Source organism: Nesoenas mayeri (genome assembly GCF_963082525.1).
Source record: "Nesoenas mayeri genome assembly, chromosome: 1".
Taxonomy (NCBI): domain Eukaryota; kingdom Metazoa; phylum Chordata; class Aves; order Columbiformes; family Columbidae; genus Nesoenas; species Nesoenas mayeri.
In genome coordinates this window covers 174,098,779-174,110,829 of record NC_137541.1, presented here as the reverse complement: position 1 = coordinate 174,110,829, position 12,051 = coordinate 174,098,779, and the positions used below count along the sequence as shown (strand labels likewise).

Below are 12,051 nucleotides of genomic sequence, written 5' to 3'. Positions count from 1 at the left end.
TATTACTTCAAGCAGTGCAGCAATGGCAGACAGGGAGTCCTGTCCCAGGAGGGGATAACCCCATGCAGCAATGCAGGCTGGGAATTAGCTGGAGGGAAAATGGCTTGGCAAAAAAAAAGACTTAGTGGAGCTAATGGAAAACATGTTGAATACAGCTCAGCAGTGTGGCCTTGAAACATGGAAGACCAACAACATACATGGCTGTATTAGTAATAATGTAATCAGCTTGAAGAACATAGGGATTCTTTCCCTCTTTTCAGAACTTGTGAACTGTGTCTGGAATAATGTGTTCAGTTTGGGGCTCTCTGTTTTCAGCTAGGTCCAGAGATCCTTTCCAACTTATAATATTTATTGACTACTACTTATGCATATCTCTGCCAGATCCATTAAGGGTACAAGTCAGACAAAATTTTATACTTTAAAGCTTACACACTTGGCTGAAGTCTTAGAAACTTGTAGTCCTATAGCTAATGTGACTTTTCACAGAGTGAAGGACATGATTTCACCTGAAGTCTTGACATATGGGTAAAAAATATATTCACTGTGAGCTGGATCTACCAAGCCAAACTGGGTGAAGCACAGAGGACAGATGAAGAAGCATTTCAGGGTTCTTTCAGGTCAAAGTGAAAATTCACGTTTTGAAAAGCTGGATTTCCCTCTAGTTAGTCTTAGAATAACATGAATGATAATATGGATAAAAGTTTGCAACTACTGAAAAAGATCTAAGATCACAGAATACTTCAATTTTACATTAATCCAAAAGACATCCATATGCACATCTCACTCTTATAAGAGACAATGGCTGAGAAACAAGTCTCTTATTCCATGTTGCTGTTAGCAAAAAATATAAGACATGAAATTGAAATGACTTTTTGATGAGCAATAATATATTTTTGACACTTAGCAGCTAGGAATCTATTAAGAAATAAAAAAACTGTCTTAGAGTTAGAAGAAGGACAGCGATCTATCACACATACTGATATATCTGAATTCCTTGAAGAAGCAAATAAAACTAACAAGTCCAAACTAAAAGATACATTGTGTGATTAATTTGAGTAACATATGGTGCTTCAAATGCACAACAGAAACATTATTGTGGGTAACAGAAGCGCATAAATATTAAAGAAAATCCATAAAGACACAATCAGGAAAGCTATTTATTTGTATTACTAATGACAGTAAAAGCAGGTTAGTTTCACTGTATCTAAACTTCCAGCTGTGACAATAGTTGTTTCTTGGAATATGTGTGCACTAGAATTTCAGTATATGAGAGACAATAAATTGTAGTCAACTCTAGAAAAATTCAACTTTTTTTTTTTTTTTTTTTTTTGATGGCTATCAGAAAATTGAGGTTGCTATGATGGCTAGCTTTAGCACAATATTTATGATGCTATGAGACTTACTCAAGAAACAGAAAACCTTGTTCTGATCATCACACTAGTATATAAGTATTCTCTACCCTCCCTACAGGAATCTTATAAAATCAAGAATATAGAATTTTCCCTCATGAAAGTAAAGCAAAATGAGGTAGCCTAACAGTACAAACACCAACTGAGAAGAGGGAAGTCCCTTACTCCAGTCCTTACTCCCAAGGATTTTATTTTTTCCAATCTAAAAAGGAAAAATATGTCTTAAATGGATTTCCCCCCTCCTAGGCTAGTAATCCCAACAGAAGACGATGTCTTTTAGACCCATATTTTTCTTTCTGTTAGATGTCACTTTTCTATCATGTTGACATTGGATGAGAACATGATAAACAATATTAAAAATAAAAAAAAAGTCTTATGATTTGTTTTAACATGCAGATGGTCTCCAGCATATCATTCATCGCATGTATTGTTTAACAGTCTTTGCATAATGCTGAAGTGCATTGCTAAAGTGTCCCTGCTAGCAGTAACACATAGTGGCTGGACACAGAACTGAGGTAATAAATTAACCAGTCAAAACAAATCTAAATGTGCAAGGAGACTATATGTCAAGAAGACAACTATGCTGACTAAATGAAGGAAACAGATAAGCGGGAAGTAGAAAAGGATACTCTGGCACTGATTACTTTAATGTACTATAGTGGACACTGTACTTGTTGAAAACAAGAAGCAGACTACTGGATATATAAAAGCTTTGTCATACAAATGCAAAGAAAGTTTTTAAGTAGTGGAAGTAATTCATTTCTCTTCATGGCAAACAACCAGAAAGCACATTTCCTTTTCTTTTTCATGCAATTTTACTCTCTCTTTTTTTTTTTTTTTTTTTCAAGTGGGTTGCACTTGATTTTGTTTTGGTGAATGCCTGAGGCAGTTTTTACTGCCTAACAGCTTCCTTTCACGTATAAACTTAAATAGGTGTTTTAAATGTGAAAGCAGAAAAAAAGATAGAAACATAATTTCTCTGAGAAAGAATTGCACAGGAGATTTTACCATCTGGTAGTACTCGATTATTGAAGCTTTATTTTCACTGGTTTTTGAAAAATACTACTACATTCAAGCCAGTAGTTTAAATGCTATTAACTTTAATACCTTTTTAAACAAGGTAATCTGTTGAAGTGATAATGGATTTTAAAGTAAGTATACTCATTACATTGGTTTTTACACCACTGTGGTTTCCCTGTTGGCCACATGAATCTCTAAACCTGACACAGTTAATTACAGTTATAGTATGTGGTATGTGAACACTTGATTAACTTCATACTATATTTAAGGCGGACATAAAGGTAATTGAAGAATTCTACCACCAAACTTAAAGGGTGTTATCACAGAAGCCCAAAATTACTGCTTGCCTTTTCATTCACTTGGAAATGAGTTGCACAAGATTTTCAGAGCAAAGCTACTATCTATTCAGTCTTGAAAATTAAAGTTTTATTTGAAAGGCGATCGGCTAGTTCTACAGGCATGAGACAGGCACTAGAATTCATCAAAATTTTATCGATGGGAAAGGTCTGAAGCTGTAGTGCTTTTACATGTATACCCCAATTTAGATTTTTAGTTACTTTTACTTGAAAAATTGGCTCTGACTCTCCACATGGCTTGAGGCATAGTTTCAATACTACTTTTTTTGTGTGTCAAAAACACCTGTCTTTTTACTTTAGTGCCAGAAGGGCTTAGCATCTTGTCAGTGAAGTAACACAGCCTGCACATTTATAGGTGTCACTCACTTTACCATCTGTTTTTTAGGATAACAGTCTCCACTATCACCCAGCCCCTCCAGAGGCTCTAACAATCTCTATGGATTAAGGTTTAGATCTCCAGTGAAGAACAGCTAGTGGTATCTCACCACTTCCAGCTCATTCTACATGTTCTTTAACCTTAACTCTGTAAATACCTGGTCCTACCTGAATTCAGTTACTCTCTCACATGTAAATTTTTTTGTTACTAGCATCCTAGCACTTCTTTAAAGTGCTACAGAAAAAAATTTTCAAACAAAGTCTGCATATTGTCTGCTGAGGGAAAACTGCGTGCATTTAAATACCAGCCTTTACACTATGTCCAAACCTACACCACAGGCAGCTTACTTCTAATCTTAAGAGACAGGAGCAACATCATCATTAATCCTAAATTACATTGCAATGATAAAGTTCTAATTAAATATTTTGGCAAATGGACCACTAATAAATACATATAGCATGAAAATATAGGTTTAATTTATCTATTAGTGAACAAAGAGGTTTACTTTAAAGAGATTGTTTTGTTTTGTTTTGTTTTGTGTTGTTTTTCCCCAGAAACTGCAATTTATTAATCCTTACTTCTCATTAAAATAAATTAATCTATAAATAAATACTGCCATGGACCACATTACACGCTTTTTATGTACCAGTACAGCTAAAAAATTATTACAGACATACAGGACCAAAGTCAGAAGACATATGGATTTGTATGTGCATGAGTGACATTTCAATACTGCTGTGAGGAAATGTATAAGCTAGCGGCCTTTAAACTGGAGTAGTGGAGATAGAAAAGTTTTGCTTAGAATAACATTTAAAAAATGTTTAAATGTTTCTCTCAGTTAGGTGCCCACATAGTCCTAAAATATGAGACAGATTCAAGTCTTGCAGTAAGACCAAATGGAAGAGGTAGTATTTAACACGTATCATGTGTGATCTGATATCTACATTCTTCCAGAAACAATATGACCTTGATGATTCTTTGGCACATATACATTGTTTTATACTTTCTCTAATGTTAGAGTATCAGTTAAAACCCATTTGTGCCACCTATGACTTTTCCTTGGCCTGGAAGTAGCACTTTATCAGTTCTATAACCAGAGAGGGCCAAATGAACATTACAAATATATTTCTACATTTAAAATCCCAGCAAGGGCTCTCTAATGGCAATGTTTTGGTTGCTAAAAGCTTAATGTCTCCAGGTCTAAAGGAACACAATGAGAACAGATTACAAAGGTAAATTTTCTGCTAGCTGAAAATCTTCCTGATAGATATCTAAATGTATAACCATGTCCAAATTACCTGGAATAACGGAGCCTCCTCTTTTTTTTTCCGACTCATGCATCATAATATAACAGTTACACTTTATTATCCTCTTCATTACTTTCCTTAGAATAGGACATGTGTAAGGGTGGACAATGATCAGTGAGGCTGCCCTGAGTGGCTATAAAGTTTCAGATGAAGTCTCCTCCTTTCCTTTTATAAAGCAGGCAGACAGATGCAGCTGCTGTCCCACATTTCTCCATAGCTGAGCTGCCTGTCTGCCAAGGCAGTTAGTTAGAGAGTTTGAAAGCAATGGTAAACATGCTCATGTTGATAAAATGAATTTCTAAGCCAGAGTATACTGTACAACTGAGAAAAAAAAAAAAAAAAATCATACTAAATCTGAGTGTAGACTGGAGCTATTAAACAACACTGTTGGAGAGTCTAAAGAGATAATTTTGCTCTCTCCTTATGTTTGCAGTAATTTGTTTCAGCTTCTTGAATGAAACCTGGTCATTTCTCTGATGGGAGCTAGTGGATGCTTTCCGGCCTTTTCCTTGTACACTGAAGACGTTGGGGATGGTTCTTCCTCTCTTCCTCTTCACATTAAATTTTATATATTAGTTATGTCTCTGTTACCAGTGTATCATATCTTCAAAAGCAATTTAAACAATCATAATAATGTGGCAACATTAGGACTCTGTAATTACTGTGATCTGCACAGGGGCATTTTTTGGTTGTCATTAGATGTTGGTTAAGCAATGCTCCTGGCAGTGAGTTGTAGCTGGCCAGTGTTTTACCATGAGGACCACATTTTTTTCCTGTTTTGAATTGGAAAAGAAGCAGCCTGAAATTCCTCAGCCAAGTCAGCCTGTTCACTACATTATGACATTTAGGCTGTGTGGGTGGAGGGGATTGAGTGGTAATGCCTTGCCATCCCTGTAAAACATTTTAGCCTCTCACAGAGCAACACAGCAGTGTCAGCGCAGTACTCTCATTACTATGGAAATATTACATGTAGCCATTAGTCTTCTCCCTTCAATTAGTGACAAGCAGTTAAGCTGTGCCCCTAGCCTGCTTTAGCTGTTGGCAGCATCACCAAGTCAAACTTGTCTCCCATTTGGAAAGTAAACTAGGGAAACCTACTGTTCACCAGCCACACTCCCTGGTTGTGAAAAGCAAAAGAGGACAAGGACATAGACTTGTTTGAAAATATTATGCAATTAATTTACAGGTAAGGAAATGGCACTGGAAAAGATTAAGGAGAAGATCTTCATGTTAATATGATGCAACTTCTGGAGTACTACTTCACAAAATTTGTCTTCGTTTACCTTTTCCTTTTTTTGGTTAGTTTATTTGTTTTCAGGAGTGTGGAAGGAGTTATGTACAATGGGGCAGGTTTGAATTTAGGAATTTTGTTAGGAGATCTACTTTTTTTCAATGGAACATATCAGAATTGAGGAGACATACATAAGATTTGAAAGGTCAGCTGTTAAAAGAAGTTCTGTCTTCCATATATTAAATCCAGCTCAAACGGGCAGAAAAGAAGATTCTCTAGCTTGAGTGATAAAGGAAATGCAAAACTGAACTTCCTCTGATAAATCCTGTGGGCCAAATAGTCTACCAAAATAAATGGGCATGGCCTAATTGATGTTAATAGCATCTCATTTTTTAATAGAAAAAAGAGATTTGGATGCTATCTATGTACAAGATAGCACTATCTATGGATAAAGGACTAAAGGACTATCTATGTCCTTTAAACAGCTGGTGCTGAGAAATGATCAGACGAGATCAAAGTTTTCCTATGTGTTAAGTCAACATGAGATTTTTAGATTTTTTTAAAAAAGAAACATTATAAACTTTAGTGTGCTCAAAATAATGGCTAAAAACTGAGTTTCTATGATGTCGAATACAGAATCAAAGAGCTTGAAGTCAGAAAACAGTGAAAGCTTAATGTAGTCTGTATACTTTGGCTCCAAAAACATGATTTTTATCTCTACTTGTGCTGTAATTACTGTTTTGTGTTTTCCACATGAAACCAAAAGCTCATGGCTGTTAAACACCTGAGTGTACCTAAGCTCCATCACTGCTTCCATTGTTCATCCTATCAAAAAATTCTACATTCTTTTGATCGGTTCTCTCTAAATGAGCTACTCCTGTTAATTGTAACTGGAGTGCTAAAATTTATACACGCTATTTATAACAGTTCAATGAGGGAATTACCTTTGCAAGATATCTTTACATAATAAAAATAAACTTTGAATTTATTATGACATTTCTTTACAGCTTCAAAAACAATAATCCTAGTTTGCCAAGTCTGGCAATCCAGTTAACTGCTCTAACATGAAATATCATTTTCAAACAAGACGGTCATCTTTTCACATGAAAATACTGTATGAAGATTTTACTAGTAAAGGTCAGGTAATAGAGCGCTTCAATTGAATAACAAGCAGGGATCAACATACTGCAAGTTGTCTGCTATCAAAAGACTTCTGTTAAATGACAGATGGCTGGCAAGCTGTAAGGGGCCCAGTATTACGACAGTTAAAACAAAAACACAAAAAGAAAAAAAAAAAAAAAAAAACAAACAAACCACAACTAACAAATAGAAAATGCATGAGTAACATCCATGTATTAACATATCCATATTGGTCAGTCACCTGTGGGTATTTGACCTACTTCCATGATGTCCTCCTACAGTGATACAAGCTTTTTTTCTTCTCAGTAGGTAGTAATCTTCCAGGAAGAACTGCTGAGAACTGCAGGTATCCCTACTTGCTGATCTCCCAAATTGTTTTGGGTGATATGGGCATTTCTGCAGCATATGTACCTTTTGCACTCTCCTCTTAATTTTCCATTTTTCCTGACAATCCAGAAACAATATAGCACAAGATTATAAAGTCTGAGAAAAAGGTCAACACTAGCTGGAGTGGTGAAGTCCTATGCACCTTCAATATGCAAAATGTTCAGCATTATTTTTGCACATTTTATAATTATATATCATGCATGTCATTAGTAGCTTGTTAGAAGAATAATCCTTTTGAGTATCATGATTGATTTGTGTGAGCTTACTGTTCCTTTACATCATATATTTCCCACTGAACTCCTACTACAAAAAGTCAAGAAATCCATATTATCAAATGCTCGGGGATTCATTTGCCTGCTTCCACTTATAAAGTGTGTTAATTTAAGCCTAACATAAGTAGAAACCAAAAGAAATAGGTTGTGTATCTGCAGTCCAATAAAGACCCTCAAAAATCAGAGAAAGCAAATGTTGTTCTGAAAATATCTCTCCAAAGTAACTTATTTATGCCATTGTCCCTCTCCCTTTCTCAATTTTCTAACAAAAATTAAAATGTAAATTCCTTCTGAATTCATAACTCAGGTAACAAATAACAAAGTCTTCATAAAATAACCCAGTTGCTTCTAAATGTATTTGTAGAGCAGGATGTTATAAATATAAGAAAAAAACATTCTCTGTCGTGTTTACTGTTTCATATTTTGCCACTTTAGGTAAAAAAGAAAAAAAGAATACTATATGTTTTGACCTCAAATACTCTTTGGGACTGATTAATACAATTATACACAGCTATATTTGCACTGCAACAAATTTACATCTAAAGGCAAAATGAACTTTACAATCGCCCTAGGCTCTGCACAAATTAACACTTCATTGAATATTAATGAATTACTCTTTGTGACCAATTGCTATGCAAATAATACTTGTGTCAGAATTTATAATTACATTTATTTCCAGATAAAATACATAAATATTAACATAAAAAATATTTTCACAACAAAGTGAGGAAATCAATTAAGAGACATACCACAGTATTACTAAAATAATAGTTTTATTGCTGATTTTGCACAACCAGATAACACTATTTTTTCATACTAATTTTTAATTATTAGGAAAACTCAGTAGTGTCCTAGAATTTTATCTCTATGAACTGCATTTGGATTTAGTTTGGAATCAAACATAATTCATATCAGTTACATCATACACCATTCTAACTTAGCAATTAAAAACAAACTGATACTGAACATTTTTGTTGACTTTATCATACTTTTTATATCACCAAGCCTAAGATCATGCAGTAGTAGGTGGAAGCTACATCATTGCTGGCATCCTTTTTCCGTCAGTGATGAATTTTTAAAAATTGTTTATGTGACGTTTATAGAAGTAGCTTACATGATCAAAAGCTAAATATCTTTACCCTTTTAATGCAGCTGTGGGAGAAAAGAAGCTGCTATATCACAATACTGAATAACCGGTATTGGTTCTACAAAAGTCATAGCAGTTCTCTTTGCTTGAATTGCAAGATTGTTTCAACATGCTCCTAAAACATCATCTATCAGATATTTTTTCACAATAATACTTCAGATTTACTTTATGAAAGGTGAAGGGAAATATACCTCATGTTTCTCTGCTGCTCTGTGAGGAAACCTGGATTACATGCTTGTGTTTTGCCAGGCCCATGTGAGGTAAAGAGAGAAAAATAATTTTCTTGTAACATGCTTTTTGCAAAAATAAGCCATTCATGAGACAAGGGTAAGAAAAAGTAAATAGCTAATACACCAGACAAGCAACTAAAATATTAGCAGCAATAATACAAAGTCCATAGACTTTTTTTAGTTCACCCTGTATTGTAGAAACTACACTAACAGAGAGCTCTTTAATTTAACAAGATAGTCATAAAGTATAGAAGCTTTTACTAATCTCATGGCATACTGATAGTGTTGAGGTTATTAAAATGAATTATATAGTTTCACAAATGGGATCAATTCTGAGTACACAGTAAAGTCAGCAGTGAATTTCACTACTATGAAACAAATGGATATAATTAATTACGGTGTCAACCACTCTGGGAGAGGGCATCATGCCAGCAGAAGACCGAACAAGGATGTGTTGTTTTCTACCTTTTTCCATATTGGCAATTGTTTCCTTGTGCTTCGTTTCTCCCCTCATTTTCAAACGTGTAATTTTAAAAGCCATCAAATTCAGAAAATGCAATATACATTGCTATCGCTTTGCACTGTTGCTGCTGCAGTGGTGAGCTACTGTGAAACACCTACCACACAAAGCTATTCATGGGCTATATTAACCAAGTATCCTTGTCCGAAACAAATTTATGATAACTATCACTGTAATTTCACACCACTGCAATTTCATAACATCCTGAAATAGGAAAGCTTCATCTCCCAACTCTACAGAGTTAATGCTAAGCTATTAGCCATGCATTAGAGAAGGGACTGGAAGTCCCACCAGCAACTTAATGCAGCCACTGTAGCCAGAGCCATGCACTCACTGAAGCAATACTTTTCCTTTTGCTGTCAATCTTCAGTACCAGAGCAGCAGGGTTTTATTTTATCTCTCCTTTTTTTCCCATTTCACAAGGGTATTTAAAATTTGATCACAACAATGGTTCAGTTCATATGCATATTACAAACTGCTTTGGGGACTGCTCAGTGCAAAATGGGCGGATAATGTTACAGATTAACTTCACTCTGGAGTGTGAATTGTCATCTATATCCTTTAGCTAGGGAAAATATTTTAAACACTACCTGGAAAATTGTGAAGCCTAATCTTTCTGCTGTGCTGGCTTGCAGTATAATCCAAATAACGTGAATGTGCTTTCCATCTGACTGAAGCAGGCATGCTGTTAAGTGATTTGAGCAATTTGCCTGGTATAATAACCAGTTTTCTCTGTCTCACTGGATGCCAGGAACTTCCTGAAAATCTTTACCTATGGCTTGACACAGATAGCTGAGTAGCCACAAAACTGTTTGATAAAAGCACCAGTTTTGTCCAGTATAAATCAATAGAATCCTGCTGCTATACCTGTAGTTGACTACAGCACTCAGTTTTTATCAAGTAGGGGACCTGTTTTGACTATTTTAACTTCAGAGCATGTATCTTTTTCCCAGCTGGTCTTCAACACAGCAGGAATGTCTGTGGTGTGTGCTCAGTGTTTTAGCCAAAGAACATTCAACATTCACAGCACTCCACTGGCCTCCAGACAAAGATTAACTAAAAATACATTTCAATGTAGATATCAAATTGTTTTACTAAACCAGAGAATGCAAAGCATGATGCCTCAAATGTGAGCTCTTAAATTGGAACTTGAAAGATTTTCCAGTAATTTCACCTCTCCTTCCCACCTGATGTTACCCTATTTTTCTAGGAAAACCTGATACAAAAATTCTTCTCTCACACAAGTAATTATACATATTCTTGAAATTAGTTGAAATAATTTATTGCCATGAAAGGAAGCTGGAAAACATCTCCTAGGACAAATGTTCAAAATGTTATTGTCCTTGCCTCATTCATACTTTTTACTCATGAAAAGAACTTTTTAGGTGACAAGACAAAATACGTTTTCTGGATAGACTCACAGCATAGTAAGAATAATCTGCTTTGTTCTCCATAAAACTGAAATTACTTCTGGAGAAAAATAATATGTCTTTTCTAAAGTTTTATGCCACTAAAGCTAGAAAAATGCCACAAGTTAAATGTTTCTTGTTCTGTTATTATTATTTCTTGTGTCTTTCCATTTTTCACTTTACACCTTGCAGAGCACAGAGATTTGCCCAAAGCATGTGAGATCCCAATATGTTGGTCTAAGAAAAGGACAAACCATCTGGTGATAGAAAGAATTTATTTTCCTTTGAAATTTTACTTACAACATGGGGCCAATAATCTTTCATGAATTGTTGATTCCACTGAAATTGACAGAATTTTTTATGTTTACTCCGATAAAGCCAGTTTTCCAATATGTGACAGATCTCTATAATGAAAAATCTATATATCCCTATGGTATAAATGTGTCATAAGAATTATAATTATGAATATTTTTGAGTTTACTTGGCAATGAAACCATAAACCTCATGTAGTTTTCTGGTCAAGTAGATAACTCTTTATTCACTTGGAATACTGGGGTGATCAACATTCCTTTCCTTGCCAATTGGCTTTGGTAATATTATGAAAAACACATATGATTTCATGCCCTAATTGACACACTTATTTTCCAAAGTTTTCAAATGCTTTTCTGTATAAGCATCTCAGTGTTACAATGTAATTCATTATGATTCTAAGCTTTACTTTACATATCTGCAAACTGAGGTTCAAAGATGTTAAATTATTTATAGCCTGAAATAATGAAAAACAGTAAGAAAATCCTCCAAGGGTTTCTGTCACTTAGTTGAGTGTAAAAAGCACCTCTAAGAATGTGAATAGCTTGGATTAGGCTGCCCCTAACAAGTAATGTAATAAGTAAAGGATGTCATCTTGCAGTGAGCAGCAGAGTATCACAAATCATGGGGTGGTTGGCAATTCAAGCATTTATTGTACATTGAACAGGCTCCATTTTGGACACAAAACATGCAGAGAGACCTTGAACACTTTTCTAAAATACCTTTAGCTTTTCTAACCTGATTTGCAGGTAACTTCCAAATTTCAGCTTGCATAACTTGAAACCAACAATTTAATTTTCCATTCTGAATCAGGATGTACAGCACTGTTAGCTGCTTCCAAGTTATCCACACTATCCTAATAAAAAAGTGAAAAGATAAAACTCTACTTATCTACCAAATTAGAAGAAAGAAAAAGAGAGAGGAAGGAAGGGAGGCAA

General features: G+C 34.9%; 1 protein-coding gene across 3 annotated transcripts in view; it reads right to left on the bottom strand.

Moving 5' to 3' along the window:
• Window positions 1-12,051, bottom strand: part of PCDH9 (protocadherin 9) — a gene marked incomplete at both ends in the record, with an annotated part of 675,119 nt that overhangs the window by 332,331 nt on the left and 330,737 nt on the right. The gene's annotated exons all lie outside the window — the stretch shown is intronic.